A 14,731-nucleotide genomic window follows, 5' to 3' on the forward strand; every position below is an offset into this window, starting at 1 on the left:
TTAAATCTGTCCACTCATTTTGCTCACTGCAGTCATTTTAAAAAGAAACAAAACTAATTTTGTTCTAACTCTTTCTCTCTCTCTCTCTCTCTCTCTCTCTCATGAAGGGGTTTCTTCTCATCTACAGAGGCACCGAAGTTGAGTGTAAAAAGAAGAAAATAATCGCTGGCTTTTTCAAACTGTTACAGTTTGTAAGTAGAGTGTTTTCATGTTTTTACTGCAGTTTATTGTGCTGGCAAAGTTGGAAAAGTTTGGACTTTGTATTGAAAAGTACTACGGTGAATGTGATTTGTGATCTTTGGAACATTAACTAATTTAACAATATTAATTCATGTGCTGTGTATGAAGTTTGCAGAAAAAAGTAGGGCGGCACTACATAACGAATAAAAATGCACATCCTACATTTTCAGTATCACGCATTTACTGTAATTTTTAGGGAAATTTCTGTTTGGACGTTAATATTCGCAAGAATCTGTGGTATCTTTTACAGAATACATTTGTAGCTTACAATTTAATTGTACAAGAACAATAAGGAATCAAGCACACTTTTTAACCGTAAAGTCAACATTATTAAGCCGTAAATTAACCACGGCTGCTGGCATTGTACTGTTAAAATACAAATATTCCCATGTCAATTTTAAATTAAAACAATGTATTTTTCACATTATAGAACTTTATTTTTTACAGTAAAATACTGAAAAACAAACTTTTTTTTTTACCGCAAATGAAGAAACAGTTTTACTGTAATTTTACGGCACTTTTTCGGCAACCACGGTTGCCGGTACATTACCGTAAAAACAGCAGATTTTTTTTTACAGTGTAGTTCCCCTCTACTTTCATATTACTGATGGTTTTAGCACAAATAGCTCAAGATGCTCCTTCATCATGTACTAGACAGTTGTTTTCTCACTTTTTATCTCCCACTTAAAGAAAGGCCAACTGTTAGAAGAGCTTCTACCCTGCATATCACCATGCAGTGTGATTCATGATAACCCATTGCTTTAGCTGCACTATGATCAGGCATAGTTTTACACATATATTACATTATATTATATCCGGTCTATAAGCGGCTACTTTTTCACACGCTTTGAACCCTGCAGCTTAAAGAATGATGCAGCTAATTCGTGGACTTTTACTGGCTAGCGTGGTTCATACCGCTAGCGATCAATGACTTTTCTGGTATGCTACTGTGTTATAATAGTAGCGTATGTCTGTCTGTGAATGGCTGCTCACATATATGGTGCGTGGGGCGTGCGCGCACGAGAGAACGGTGTGGCTGATAATAAAGACCCCAACTTCCCTGTTTCCATTATCCTCCGTGGACAAGCATAAAGTGAAGGGAGTTAGGCCCAGAGCTAATGTTAGCTTTGGACCTGGAGCAGATCACTAAGTCTCCCCTGTGCAACCCAACTACGGTTGGGGCGCCAAAGCAGAAAAGTGCTAACGCTTAATCAGCTGTGCTGTGTCCATATCACAACATGGACACTTGCGGCTTATAGAGAATTGCGGCCTATATGTGTACAATTATTTTTTTTCTTTTTAAGTTTAGTGGGTGTAATCTATATTCAGGTGCGGTCAATAAATTACGGCAAAGTATAACAGCATACCAAGGTGACAAATTGAGTAACAAAAGGATTGTAAGTAAAGTTGACATACACAATTTGGAAGAAATAACTAAAGAATGAAAGAATAACGTGAAATCTTTAGACATCTTTAATAGGGCTATACAACAACAAGCTGTCAAAAAACAAACGTAAAAAATAAACATGGAAGATTCTTGTGGGATTTGGAACGAGCTAAGGTCTATAACAACTTATGAGAATAGAAAAGTGGAAGAAGAGATCCCATTATGACTCAACTCAGGGTCTGCCGTGACACTTCACATTTTGCTGCTAAGCAACATTAATATGACCAGCTTGCAAAAGGAACACTGCAATCCTGAATAACAGGTGTCAGTACATGAACCATCAGAGTCAAAAAATACATTGTTACAGCGATATTGTATCTGTCATTTATTATGTGCAAAGCAGTTGCTATTGCTGTAATTGTTAACTTTTTTCCAATTAACACATTTACTCTTTAAATAAATTATATATAATACTAAGTACAGTAATACCTTGAGATACGAGTGCCCCGACATACGAGTATTCTGAGATACGAGCAAGCCTTCGAGCAAATCTTTGCTTTGAGATACGAGCACGCTTACAGATGCTGACCAGGTGGCTGTGCACTCGGAGCAGTCCACGCCGCCTCACTCGTTCACTTCAAGTGTTCGTCGACTTCCGTACGTAGAGTTATCTACGTGATTTCCCTCTATTTTGTGCATAACGGTGATGAGTCCTACGAAAAAGGACTGATAGGGAGGATAGTGAGAAGAAGAAACGTATAATGACCATAAAAATAAAGCATGAAGTTGTCAATAAATATGAGCATGGTGCCCACGTGAGTGATCCAGCACGCATGTATTATCGCAGTACATCCACGATATGTACCATCCTAAAGCAGAAGGATGCTATCCAAACGTAAATCCTTTCAAGGGTGTGACGATTATATCAAAGTTACGTTCAAATATAAAGGAGCTGACTTCCTGACTGGCAGGAGTCAGCATGTGAGGATGGGGAAGCACACCGCAGACTCCCAGAACATCAGCACTGGCTCTCCGCAGGGCTGTGTCCTGGGGATGAGTCAGCGTACAGATGGGAGATTGACCGCCTGGTGACCTGGTGTAGACTCAACAACTTAGAGCTCAATGCCCTAAAAACAGTGGAGATGACAGTGGACTTCAGGACGAGCCCACCCCCATCCGGGCCCATCACCCTGGGTGATTCTCCTGTGGATACTGTGGAACACCTCTGCTTCCTGGGAACAATCATCACCCAGGACCTTAAATGGGAGCCAAACATCAGCTCCCTGATCAAAAGAGCCCAACAGAGGATGTACATCCTGAGGCAGCTGAAACAGTTCAATCTGCCAAAGTCAATGATGGTGAACTTCTACACCTCCATCATCGAGTCTATCCTCACCTCCTCCATCTCCATGTGGTACGCTGCTGCCACTGCAAAGGATCTACGCAGACTGCAGCGTATCATCCTCTCTGCCGAGAAGGTAATGGCCTGTAACCTACCTTTGCTACAGGACCTGTTCACCTCCAGAAACCCTACAGCGAGCTAAAAAGATTGCAACCGACCCTGGTCTAACCCCGGTCACAAACTCTTTGAGGCGCTCTCCTCGGGCAGGAGGTTGCGGTTCTCCCGAACCAAAACCTCTCGCCACAAAAACAGCTTCTTCCCATGTGCTATTAGCCTTGTCAACAGACAATAAGGCTCTCACTGATCTCATTCAACTGCGAAGACTTGGCAACATGTCTGCGGTGTGATGCATTTCAATATATCTGAGAAAGACCCACAGATAGCGTTTGCAAAATGTGTAATACTGAAATTTTAAAAAATTTAAGAGGGAGTGCATTTGCAAAGAATTTCTCCATGTAGGGTTTAATTTATCACCTGAAATCCAAACATCCTGGTCGCTATGCTGAATATGAGAGAAAGGAAAGCCACTTTGCGCAAAAGTGAGTCTTGGCTGTACAAAGCGCAGACCAGGAGCTCCCCGCGACATTCACTTTACACCAGTGGGTCTTAATAGAGAACATTCTCTCTTTGAATTAAATTGAATTCATAGAGTTTGTCAGCACATGTTTCACTGAGATCTATTCGGATCCTCTACACTTCGTCGCCACTGTACTTGATCCATGTTATAAAGATCATTACTTGGATGTGGGAATAAAGCAGCGCACACAAGAAATGATCCAGCAATTGACTTAATGGTGTTTTTATGAAAGAACATATTGGATTTAACAATCTTTCAGCAGGCCAGTAGGCCTGTACATTATCATTTAATGTACACATAAGTGGACTCAAGTTTAACATTTTATTTTGAATTTGATTCAATTTTATATTGTGTATTGTTGGAATGTGCTACATACATTTTGTAATTATGTTATTCTTTGAAACATGAATGTAATGTAATGCGTTAATGTAAGCTGAGCGAAAGCTAGGCATTACCATCACAAAAGATTTTGAAATCTTTTGAATATATGTAATATATAATATATAATAATAAGATAAATACAACACAATAAACAATATTCATGCGGAGTGAGCAGCAGTTCCACATACACTTTAAGTGGCGCGACAGCATACGATATAGGCAACTGCAATACACGAACATTTCAGGAGGCACTGTGATTAATCATGATCCTCAATTATCAAAATGAATCATGATTAACTGAGAAGAATGAAGGTTGCTATGGCCAAGACGAAAATTGTTATATTGCCATAACATGAAGACCAATAACAGCAGGTAGCTGTATATGTTTCACATCTGTTTTTCTTTGGGACTAGGGATGTCACAATTTAAATAAAAATAATTTACGGTATTGTTACGTATCAGGTAGATACAACCAGACAGGTGGGACCAAAAGCAGAGGTAGAAGAAGATGGCAGGTTCTTGTAAATAATATTTTTCCAAGAATATTTAATTATTAAATTATTATAAGTTATGATATAACTTTGTAAATGAACAAAGTTAATTTACAAGTAAAAGAGTGTCAGCGTGGGCAAGAACAGTGAATCCAGGCAACACTTGAGCTAGGTAAGAAACTCTCTGAATCCTCGTGGAGCTGGAGCTCAAGTATTGCACTTCCCCTGATTAAAGTTGAAGCCTACCAGTGCCCATTAGCTCCGAATTCCGTCCACACACAAAAACAAGCAGCCCAGAGACAAAAGACCAAAGATAAGACCAAACCTCTGCTGGTATTAAGCGCTATGGTTAATTTAACGTAACTTTTCCTTAACCTCAGACAATGATATGCTGGAACTATAGTTAAGCAAAACTGAAATGGAACCAAAACAAAGGTACACAAGATCCAAGCGTTGCTGCGTGTGTTGTTTGTTTTTCATCAAAAAAACGCATGTGGGATTATTTTTGGCTACAGGAAAAAAATGATCAGTGTCTCGTCACGCCAACATTTAAAGCATGCCATAAAAAGTGCGGTGAAAGGTAAACACACACTAACTGGATTAAATGACGTCGATGTTTTCCTTATGTAAGATTGAATTGGTTAGAAAATTAGAAAGATATGGGTCATTCACAGCAAAAGCAATAGGCACGGATTAAGCACCTGTTTCACAATCAATGTAAATGGCGCAACAACACGCGATTTAGGCGACGGCAACGCCATCGGAGCTTTAAATGAAATGCAATGAAACGCAATGAAGCGAAAGATTGTCTGAGGTGATGAGAAAGACGTTGGAAAAAATGTGACTTTTAAGCCGGCATTGCACTGCAACATTCAATCAGCTACAGGTTTCCCTTCGGGAAGTAAAGGCTCTAGCATCATGATAGCACCAATGTATTATGTATTATACCAAATTACTTCTAGCTCCCTTACCCACCAGTCGTTTCTTCACCCCAACCCCCCGCCGTCCCCACACACCCCCAGTGTAAAAGTTGAACAGATCAATTGCCAGGTGGACAGAGGAAGTCTGTTGATCCTGTGCTTTGGAAGGAGGAGTCTCTCACTGAACATACTCCTCTGATTGCATGTAATCCAACCATGACATTCCATCAACATACCTAACAATGTTTGTGGTAATTGTTTCTTGCGATTGAATTCTTCAACATATGTCAACAAAGCTGTAGTACACACGCCAGACCTGTATATGGCATTGCTTCAACCCACTCTGTAATAATTATAATGTTCTATTCATGTAGTAATGAAGAGAGAGCCGCATTATTGTAAAGAAAAATCAAGGCTGTTAACTGCAATAAAATAACGCGATACAGAGGAACCCTCGTGAGATTAGAATAAAAATCTGCGATGTACTGATGGAACGAAAGGAGAACCACAATATAGAGAGGGACCACTGTACAGTAAATATGATTCTGCCTATGCAATGTGTTCAAACTTTTAACGTGGTTAAATTCAGAATTAATGAATACAATTAACACTGTAATTTCGACTAGGCCTGCACAATTAATCATTTTCATTGTCATTGCAATGTGAACGTGTATGAGAAACACATCACAAAATCTGGTCTGAAATGTCTGAAAGGTTTTGTGCAATGTTTTCACACTCAGCATGCTGACATTTGGCCAATCAGATGATGCCCAGCTCTGCTAAAGTTTCTGCAAGAACGGTAGTCAGAGGAGTAAAGAGAATGCCAGAAGCCAGATATCAGGGTGTTGAAAATTCAGGAGAAATGCTCCTGGCAAAAAGAATTGGCACCTCTGCAATTTTGGCAATACTAGAAGACGATTTACCTCCATCACCACCTGCCGCATCACCATAAAGCTGCAAAAGCAATACAAGGCTAGTCAATCTAGAGTTGCAGTAATGTAACGAGAGCATCACAGCAATAACAGTCCATTGTGAGCGTGACTCCATCTGAAAAGTCCTCTATCCCTACAATGAAATAACAGATGACATGACACTATTTGGCTAAGTACATTATTAATAGTGATGTACCAAATTTTCGGCCACCGAAAATGGCCCTAAGGTGCATTGGCTGAAAGACTTTTATCACCAAAACAACACAGCCCAAAACAGGAAGTTATGATGATGTAAGCTGTGGCCAGTGCAGGCCTGTCGGATATCCGAAGTCTTTCTTTTTGACTAGGCAAAACAGCGTTAGCGATATCTGCAATACATATCCAGCTTAGTGTTTAAATGTTAGAATGGCTTGTCGTAAGTACCAACATGTCTGCGGTGTGGCCATATAGCGATTTGCACACTTTTGGGGTGACATAGAGTCTGTCAGCACACATTTCACTGAGATCTATTTGGATTCTAGTAGATTATATTTGTGAGTCTGTTATCAAACTTGGCCCTTAGTATGGGGTGCCATCACGGAAAAATATTACTGATGGTCCACTGGATATAAAAAATGTGTTTTTAGCCAGTTAGCATGTTGCATATTAATGGCAGACTGGCATCTATAGCTTGTGAGCAGTGTTATAGCACGATGCTAGCATATTGCAAATTAGTCATGTGTTGGCAGTGCACTAGCATGTAGGCCCTGACCTGGTTTTTTGTATTTTGTTATGAGAGCCAGTCCTGACTGAGGCAATGTCGAGCTAACCCTGCTATCACAACCACATCCAATCACACTTTTAACAGACAGATCTGAATTATGGGAGATGTTGCCACCTACTGGGTCTATTTTCCACTTATAAATATTTCATCCTTCTCTCTTGTAACAAAAAAGAAAAATAAGAACAGAAAAAACAGATAAAAACGTTTTCCATTTTACTGTAAAAATAACAGTTATGCCAATATTAAAACTGTATATGTTTCATGTAATACATTAATTCACACTCTATTGCAGGGTGAGTACATTTACAGTAATGTGTTTTTTTTTACATAAAAAATGTACTTAATGTACTTAGACACACCCCGTACGTTTACTATATATTACTACAACAATACACCAGTTAGTAGAAATGCACTACAGTAGTTCTTTATTTTTGCTTGTTTCAGATTTCTTTTTAAATGTGCCTTGACAATACCAGTTTTTACCGATTCTGATTTCCGATTCAAAGCCTTGCGTAAAATACGAGACTACGATGATTTGTCCCAATAATCTAGATGATACAGAAGTGGAACTCTTGGGCTATAAACATAAAGATGTTCGAAAAAGGGGAGAGAGGCATGTAACAGAAAGAATACTCTACTCACAGCAAAAAAATATATATATATATATATATATATATATATATACACACATATACATACAATGGGGCTTCCAGATACAAGCTACCCGAAATGTTTCCAGTTTTCCAAGTTACAATTAAGCAACTTTTGCAAAATTTTCTTCATGATATGAGGAAACATCTCGTTATAAGTGCTCATCAGAGCTCAATTTTTTCCAACCAACATTGTTGCGCTGTAGCACTCATTGTCCCACGCTTAGTTATTTTACACATCTCTTTATTTCTCTCTCTCTCTCTCTCTCCCTTTGTCTCTCTTTCTATCACTTTAATCGAGTCCTCACTCCCAGTCCTTCTCCTATGCCTATGCCTCGCTTGGTTATTTTACTCATTTTTATAACAATAATATAAAATGCTTTCTTAATAATTATTATTTTATATTACCAAAATATTATTAATGTATTTGTTTATATCTATGTTATGATGTTTAGATTGGGATGGGATTTCAATTGAATTAATTAATAGTATATTTTGTGGGGCTGGAACGAATTAATTGGTCTTTAGTTATTTTTAATGGGAAAAATGCAGTCGAGATACTAGTGGATTGACATACAAGTTAAACTTGTATCTCAAAGCCCCACTGTACATATATATACATATATATACATACATATGTGTGATTAGAAAAAACTGAATCTTAGGAATATTTGATAAATTTCGATCACTGCCATTAGTTGCACATGATTAGTGTTGCCAAAAGTCCCTTAAAAACAAATCCTATATTTAGAAAGAAATATATGCATCCCATTGAGCTGAATAGGAACGCACTCCCGTTTTACTGCGGGAATCAAACACCACCTCAGTCAATATAAGGATAAGTTCCTTATCAGTGGCAAACTAAGCACTGGAAGGAGATAATGCAGACCATGGCATATTACATTGCTAATCATATGCTGCCACTCCACCCTGTAGAATGGTGAGTTTCCAACTAATGAAAGAATGGACCTAAGATAACGTTAACCATCTAGAAAACATTTCCGTGAAAACATGCACTAAGGTGTAACATTCAAGTCACAGATTAATTTGTTTAATAATAATCATTGCTGTGACTTAAATTATTTGTCCTGTTAAATGTGTCTGTGCATTGTGCAGCAAGAGTTATCAATAAACTATTAACACATTGGTTGATCGGTCACTAATGTCTTACTACTTACTATTACTACTAACTTATTATTATTACTATTATAACTACTATTAACTTGTGTTTTTTGCCAATATCACCAAATTTTAATATATATATAATTTTTTATATAATACATAAAATAAGTTAGTTTTAATTTTATTTCTACGCTAGACATTTGGCCAATGAAATGTATTTTTGCCAATATCACCAAATTTATATATATGTGTATATGTGTGTATGTATGTGTTTATATACATACAGTACATAATTACATACATACATGTGTATGTATGTGTGTATTTGTGTATGTATTGTATCACAAATCTATCTATATGTACACATCTATAAAAAATATGTACATACATACATATATGACGTAAATATAGACATATACATACATACATGTATATGAATGGATACATATATTTGACCAATGTACCTGTTTTAATCATTTCTACCCTGTCAAAAAGTACAGATCAAACAGCTTTATCTTTGGCAATAGACATAAATGATGATATGTATCATGGTTATTAACACAGAATTTATTCTCTCTCTCTCTCTCGCTCTGTCCCTCACACATGCACACACACACACACATCCACTTTAGTCTTCAGTGTGTTTCTGGCCCATGCAGTCAAATGTCATTTACCAGCAGGCTGTACGAATATGAGTCATTATTCAGCAAACTATAGCACTGATGGATCATGAAGAACCCTTACAAAGTGCCATGTTTACGCCCACCCCCCATGTTCCACATGGTCACCATTACAACTCCATATCTCTGTGTTGTTCTCGAGGTCTACAGTGAGGTTCATTTAGCTAGAAATTTAATTTCTGCAGACAGACACAAACACACGTCCTCTTAGTATTAATTCTGTAGTAGGGTTGATCATTCAAATCCAATTGAATAATTAAAATATTCCCCTCACACGCACCCAGGCTTGGTTGTACACAGGCAGACAGAGAAAGTAAGAAACCACACACGCACAACAGCAGCATCTTGTTGCTTGTACACAGGCAGACAGAGAAAGTAACCACACACGCACAACAGCAGCATCTTCAGAAGCAGCGGTAGTGTGGACGTAAATAACAGGGGAAAGGATTGTCAGGCAAATGTGTTTATCCGAGCAGGACACGCGACCATGACGAAAACGTGACTTCACCTCCACCAAGACGTGTCAGCAGTGCGGCTGTTACTGCTCTCTCAACAAACAGCCATCCATCCATCAATCCATCCATCACACAAAGGACGATAAGCAGGCCCATACCAGCTGATGTTAGCCAATGGAGGTCTGTGCGTATTTCCTCTGCGCTCCTCCTGCCTGTATGCTTCTCTTTAATTTCTGTAGGCACCCGCAGCGCCTAGGAACCAGCGCATAGACCAAAAACAAAATAGGAGGAGGAGGAGAAAGACACGATCAGGAGTAGGAGGAGGTAGACCAGAAGCATCACCTTCCCTTTCTCATGTCTCATCATTCAGCACTGAAAACACGTTGCCTCCTCTGGCACACAGCACTGAGGCACGCCCACCCCCTCCTCTTCACATGCTCTCTCTCTCTCTCTCTCTCTCCCTCTATCCATCCTTCTTTGACGTACACACAAAAACAGCATTCCTATTCCCTTTCCCTGCCTACACACTCCCAGACAGAAAAACAACAAGGAGAGGCCCAGTGGTGGTGACGTCATGTCGTGCAGTATCCTAGAGCCTTGAGCCCAGCTCCACCCACCTCTCCTCGTATTTGATCGTTTGTATAGAGCTTCACCAATTTCAATAGGTTTCCAATAATATCATAACACTGGCTGTGATGCATGCATGGGATGTCCATCATTTCCTCCTCAGAACCATCAACCAAAATATAAACATCTCCTTAGCTAATATAAAACAAATTAGTTTTTGTAGTAAGTAGTAGTTATTTTAAGTGAACTTACATTACATATTTACACATTTTTTTACCTAAATGACCTTATAATAGGTGTATCACTCAATGTACATGTGTATGCATACGTAGATGTAAAGGTGGTTTATTTAATAGTTTTTTTTTCCCTCAATGTATATATTTGCTCTCTCTAGACTTTATTTTGCTTTTTATGATCTAAAATGTTTTCAAGTAAGCCTAAATCTAAAATTATAATAGTTCAAAGCTAAATAGGACTAGCTTTTCGAATGCAGATAGTAATTTGAGGTTATTCAACTACTACCAACACATGACATACATCTGTACACCTTACAACAGCTTCCTGTTAAAGCAAACATCTGGCGCCTCGTGAACAAACGTTGCGTATGCACACACACGCACACAAAATAGAAAGATAGGTAGATCCCAAAGGGAGTTCCCTTCGGTAGATTTAGACTCCAGCAGCAATACAGCACCAAAACAACAGTATAAAACACACGAATAGATAATGTGTACGGAGCTCCAAAAAGGGATATGTGGGGAAAAAAAGAAAAGGAAACGTATCTCGTGCTCACGAGAAACCCTAGGTTAAGCACGTCATGTGTGACATATGTACTGTACATATGGTGAGCATTTAATTAATGTAGGGTACCTCAGTTAGACACAGGAGGGCACTGTTGTTGTTGTTATTAGACTGTTGATAACAGTGTGGGAGGTTCGTGAAGGGTAAATAAGTATATACGTAAATCATTAATAACTATCTCGACTCTACTTCGCGAATTTTCCCATTTCTTGGGTCTTGAAAAGCAACGACTGCGATAGGAGAGGCACCGGTGAATTTCGTGATAGTTTTCACGTAATAACGTGATGTCTGTAAAGCACACTGAGTTTGCTTTGTGCATGAACTGCGCTCTATGAATAAAATTGAAACCAGTGAAAGTCCATCTGCGAGCCCAGAATATGGCTCGTTTACACGATTCAGTTGAATTGTACTTTATGCTTGGCTTGAGGCATGGTGAGATTTTACAATTATTGTGCTCAGTGGATGAGATTTTTATCAGTATGCGTACTCTCAGAAGGATGAGGATGAAGGATGAGGATGATTTACGTATATAATACGTATAAGTATTTACCCTTCACGAACCTCCCTACACTGTTATCAACAGTCGAACAACAACAACAACAACAGTGCCCTCCTGTGTCTACACGAGGTACCCCACACTAATTAAATGCTCACCATATATACAGTACATATGTCACGCATGACATGCCGGTATCTTAGATTTCCCAATTGTACGTACTGTACATGATTGTTTTATTTTTTTAACGTATTACCTTGTATGTATGTGTGGCAAAATGTCTTAGATATACTTTCGCGTGAGCACGAGAAAGTATATCTAAGACATTCTGCACACTCTAAATAGATGCGTAAATAAATAATTAAATTAGATAAACAGTTAGCCATGTAGGCAGTTCCAGCAGATATATTAGTGCAGTGGTTCTCAAACTTTTTATACTCCGTACCACCTGAGAAAACACTGGGCTCTCTGAGTACCACCATGATGACCAACATTAGAATGTAGAAACATTAGCCTTCCCTATTAGCTTCCACCACACAGGGGAGATGTTTATAAATGTTTATAAAGATGTTTATGTTTAAATGTTGTATTAATTGTGCTTGGTATATTTCAGATTTATTCAATTGAAAATGTAAATGTGAAAATATGAATTGTCCCCCCACAGTTTGAGAACCACTGTATTAGTGTATGATGTCGACCAGATTTATACAACCATTATTACTAAGAGCTATTATACATATATAATATATTATATAGGATAGATAGTAGTAATATATTTATACACAGTATAAGTTAGAAATATGCATATACTGTATATACATACACATACATGCGCTCACATCCACATGTATGCAGTATATATACATATGCACACACCCCCATACATATATACCTACACACATGTACTGTACATATACATCAAATATGCATACAGACATACACATACATCAGCATTGCGTGAGCAAGTGAACTACTTGTCATTGTGACACAGCACACCACTGCACACAACAAATGTGACCTCTGGTTTTAACCCATTGCCAAAGTGAACAGTGGACAGCTTTAAGCGCCCGGGGAGCAGTGTGTGGGGACGGTGCCGTGCTCAGAGCACCTCAGTGGTAACTTGGCAGCTGGTGGTCGATCCTGAAACTTTCCTTAACCACCAAGTCACCACTGGTGCACTGCCACACATACATAAACATATGCCTATAATAGCATATAAAGTAGAAATACAGTGGTTTATTGAAATATAATAGTAATGCAAATAGAGATTGTGGTTATTGCACTGAAATTATTGTTGGGTTATTGCACTTACTCCCTTATCCACTAGTCATTTGGTCGCCCTCCTGCCACCCAGTGAAGAGTTAAACAGTTTAATTACCCGGTGGACGAAGGAGTTTTTAAGTCTGCTAGTCCTGATCTTCGGAAGGAGGAGCCTGTCACTGAACAGACTCCTCTGATTGCGTATTGTCCAAGATGGCGAGCAGTTTACCAAGTGTTCTCTTCTCTGCCACTGTCACCAGAGGGTCCAGGTTGATGTCCACCACAGAGCTAGACTTCCTGATCAGCTTCTCCAATCTGTGTAAGTCCTTCTTTGATGTGCTGCTCCCCCAGCACACCACGGTGTATAAAATAATGCTGGCAACTACAGACTGGTAAAACATTTTCAGGAGCTTCCTGCAGATGTCAAAAGACCTGAGCCTCCGCAGGAAGTACAGTCTACTTTGGGCCTTCTTGTACAGCTGCCCACTGTTGTGTGCCCAGTCCAGCTTGTTGTCCAACTACAGCCCAAGGTATTTATAGATCTCCATGACCTCCACCTCATGACCCTCGATAAGAACTGGTCGGAGTTCGTGTTTGGATTTCCCAAAGTCTATGACCAGCTCCTTGGTCTTGGAGGTGTTGAGCTGCAGGTGACTGGATTTACTCCATACAACAAAGTTCCTCATGAGGCAAATGTACTCTTACTATTGTCTCTAATACACCCTACGATGGCTGTGTCACCTGCAAACTTCTGGATGTGACACAGCATGGAGTTGTACCAGAAGTCAGAGGTGTATAGGGTAAAAAGTAGAGGGGACAACACCAATGTTGCTGATGTTGATGACCACAGTGCCAGAGGTGATGTCATTCAGCCTGACATACTGTGGTCTGTTCGTGAGGTAGCTGGAAATCCAGGCAACAAGACAGGAGTCCACTTCGTGTCAGTTTATCCTGGAGTGCAAGTGGCTGAATGATGTTGAAGGCGCTAGAAAAATCCAAGAAGAGGATTCTTACGGTTCCACTCCCACTTTCTAGATGTGACTGGGCTTGGTATAGGAGGTAGAGGACGGCATCCTCTTCACCAACCTCTGTAGGCAAACTGTAGGTTGTCCTGGGCATGTTGCACCTCCGGGACAACCTACAGTTAGAAGGTTTAGGAAGAGCCGCTTCAGAGTCTTCATCAGGTGTGATGTGAGCGCCATGGGTCGGAAGACGTTCAGCTCGCTAGGCAGGTTCTTTTTGGGAACTGGGACGATGCAGGATGTCTTCCAGATGGTTGGCACTCTCCCTAGAAGACTTCGGTTGTAGATACATTGAAGCGGCTCCGCAAGTTCAGCAGCACAGGTCTTCAGTAGTGGTGGACACACCTTCCTCAGTTCTCACCTCACTTGGTTGGCTGTGATGGGGGGGAGGGGATGTTGTGAAGGGGGCAGGGGAGGAGGAGAGGCAAAGGAGGAGGGAAGAGAGGAAAGGGAGGGGCGGATGTGATGGGGAGACAGGAGAGGAAGGAAGAAGGGATAGAGGGGAGGGGGAGAAGAGGAGAGGAAGAGAGGAGGAGGAGAGGAGAGAAGGATGGGTTGGGGGGTGGGCGTTATGGGATGGAAGTA

The 14,731-nt window shown here is 39.8% G+C and overlaps 1 protein-coding gene across 1 annotated transcript in view; it reads right to left on the bottom strand.

Moving 5' to 3' along the window:
• The window catches only part of peli3 (pellino E3 ubiquitin protein ligase family member 3), a 29,597-nt gene extending 18,835 nt beyond the window's left edge, over positions 1 to 10,762 (bottom strand). The window contains exon 1 of the mRNA XM_008319467.3: positions 10,159 to 10,762. The gene's annotated coding sequence lies outside the window, so the exon portion shown is untranslated. The remainder of the gene's footprint in view (positions 1 to 10,158) is intronic.
• Positions 10,763 to 14,731: the final 3,969 nt, after the last annotated feature.

Source organism: Cynoglossus semilaevis, chromosome 1, assembly GCF_000523025.1.
Source record: "Cynoglossus semilaevis isolate Cse_v1.0 chromosome 1, Cse_v1.0, whole genome shotgun sequence".
Lineage (NCBI taxonomy): Eukaryota > Metazoa > Chordata > Actinopteri > Pleuronectiformes > Cynoglossidae > Cynoglossus > Cynoglossus semilaevis.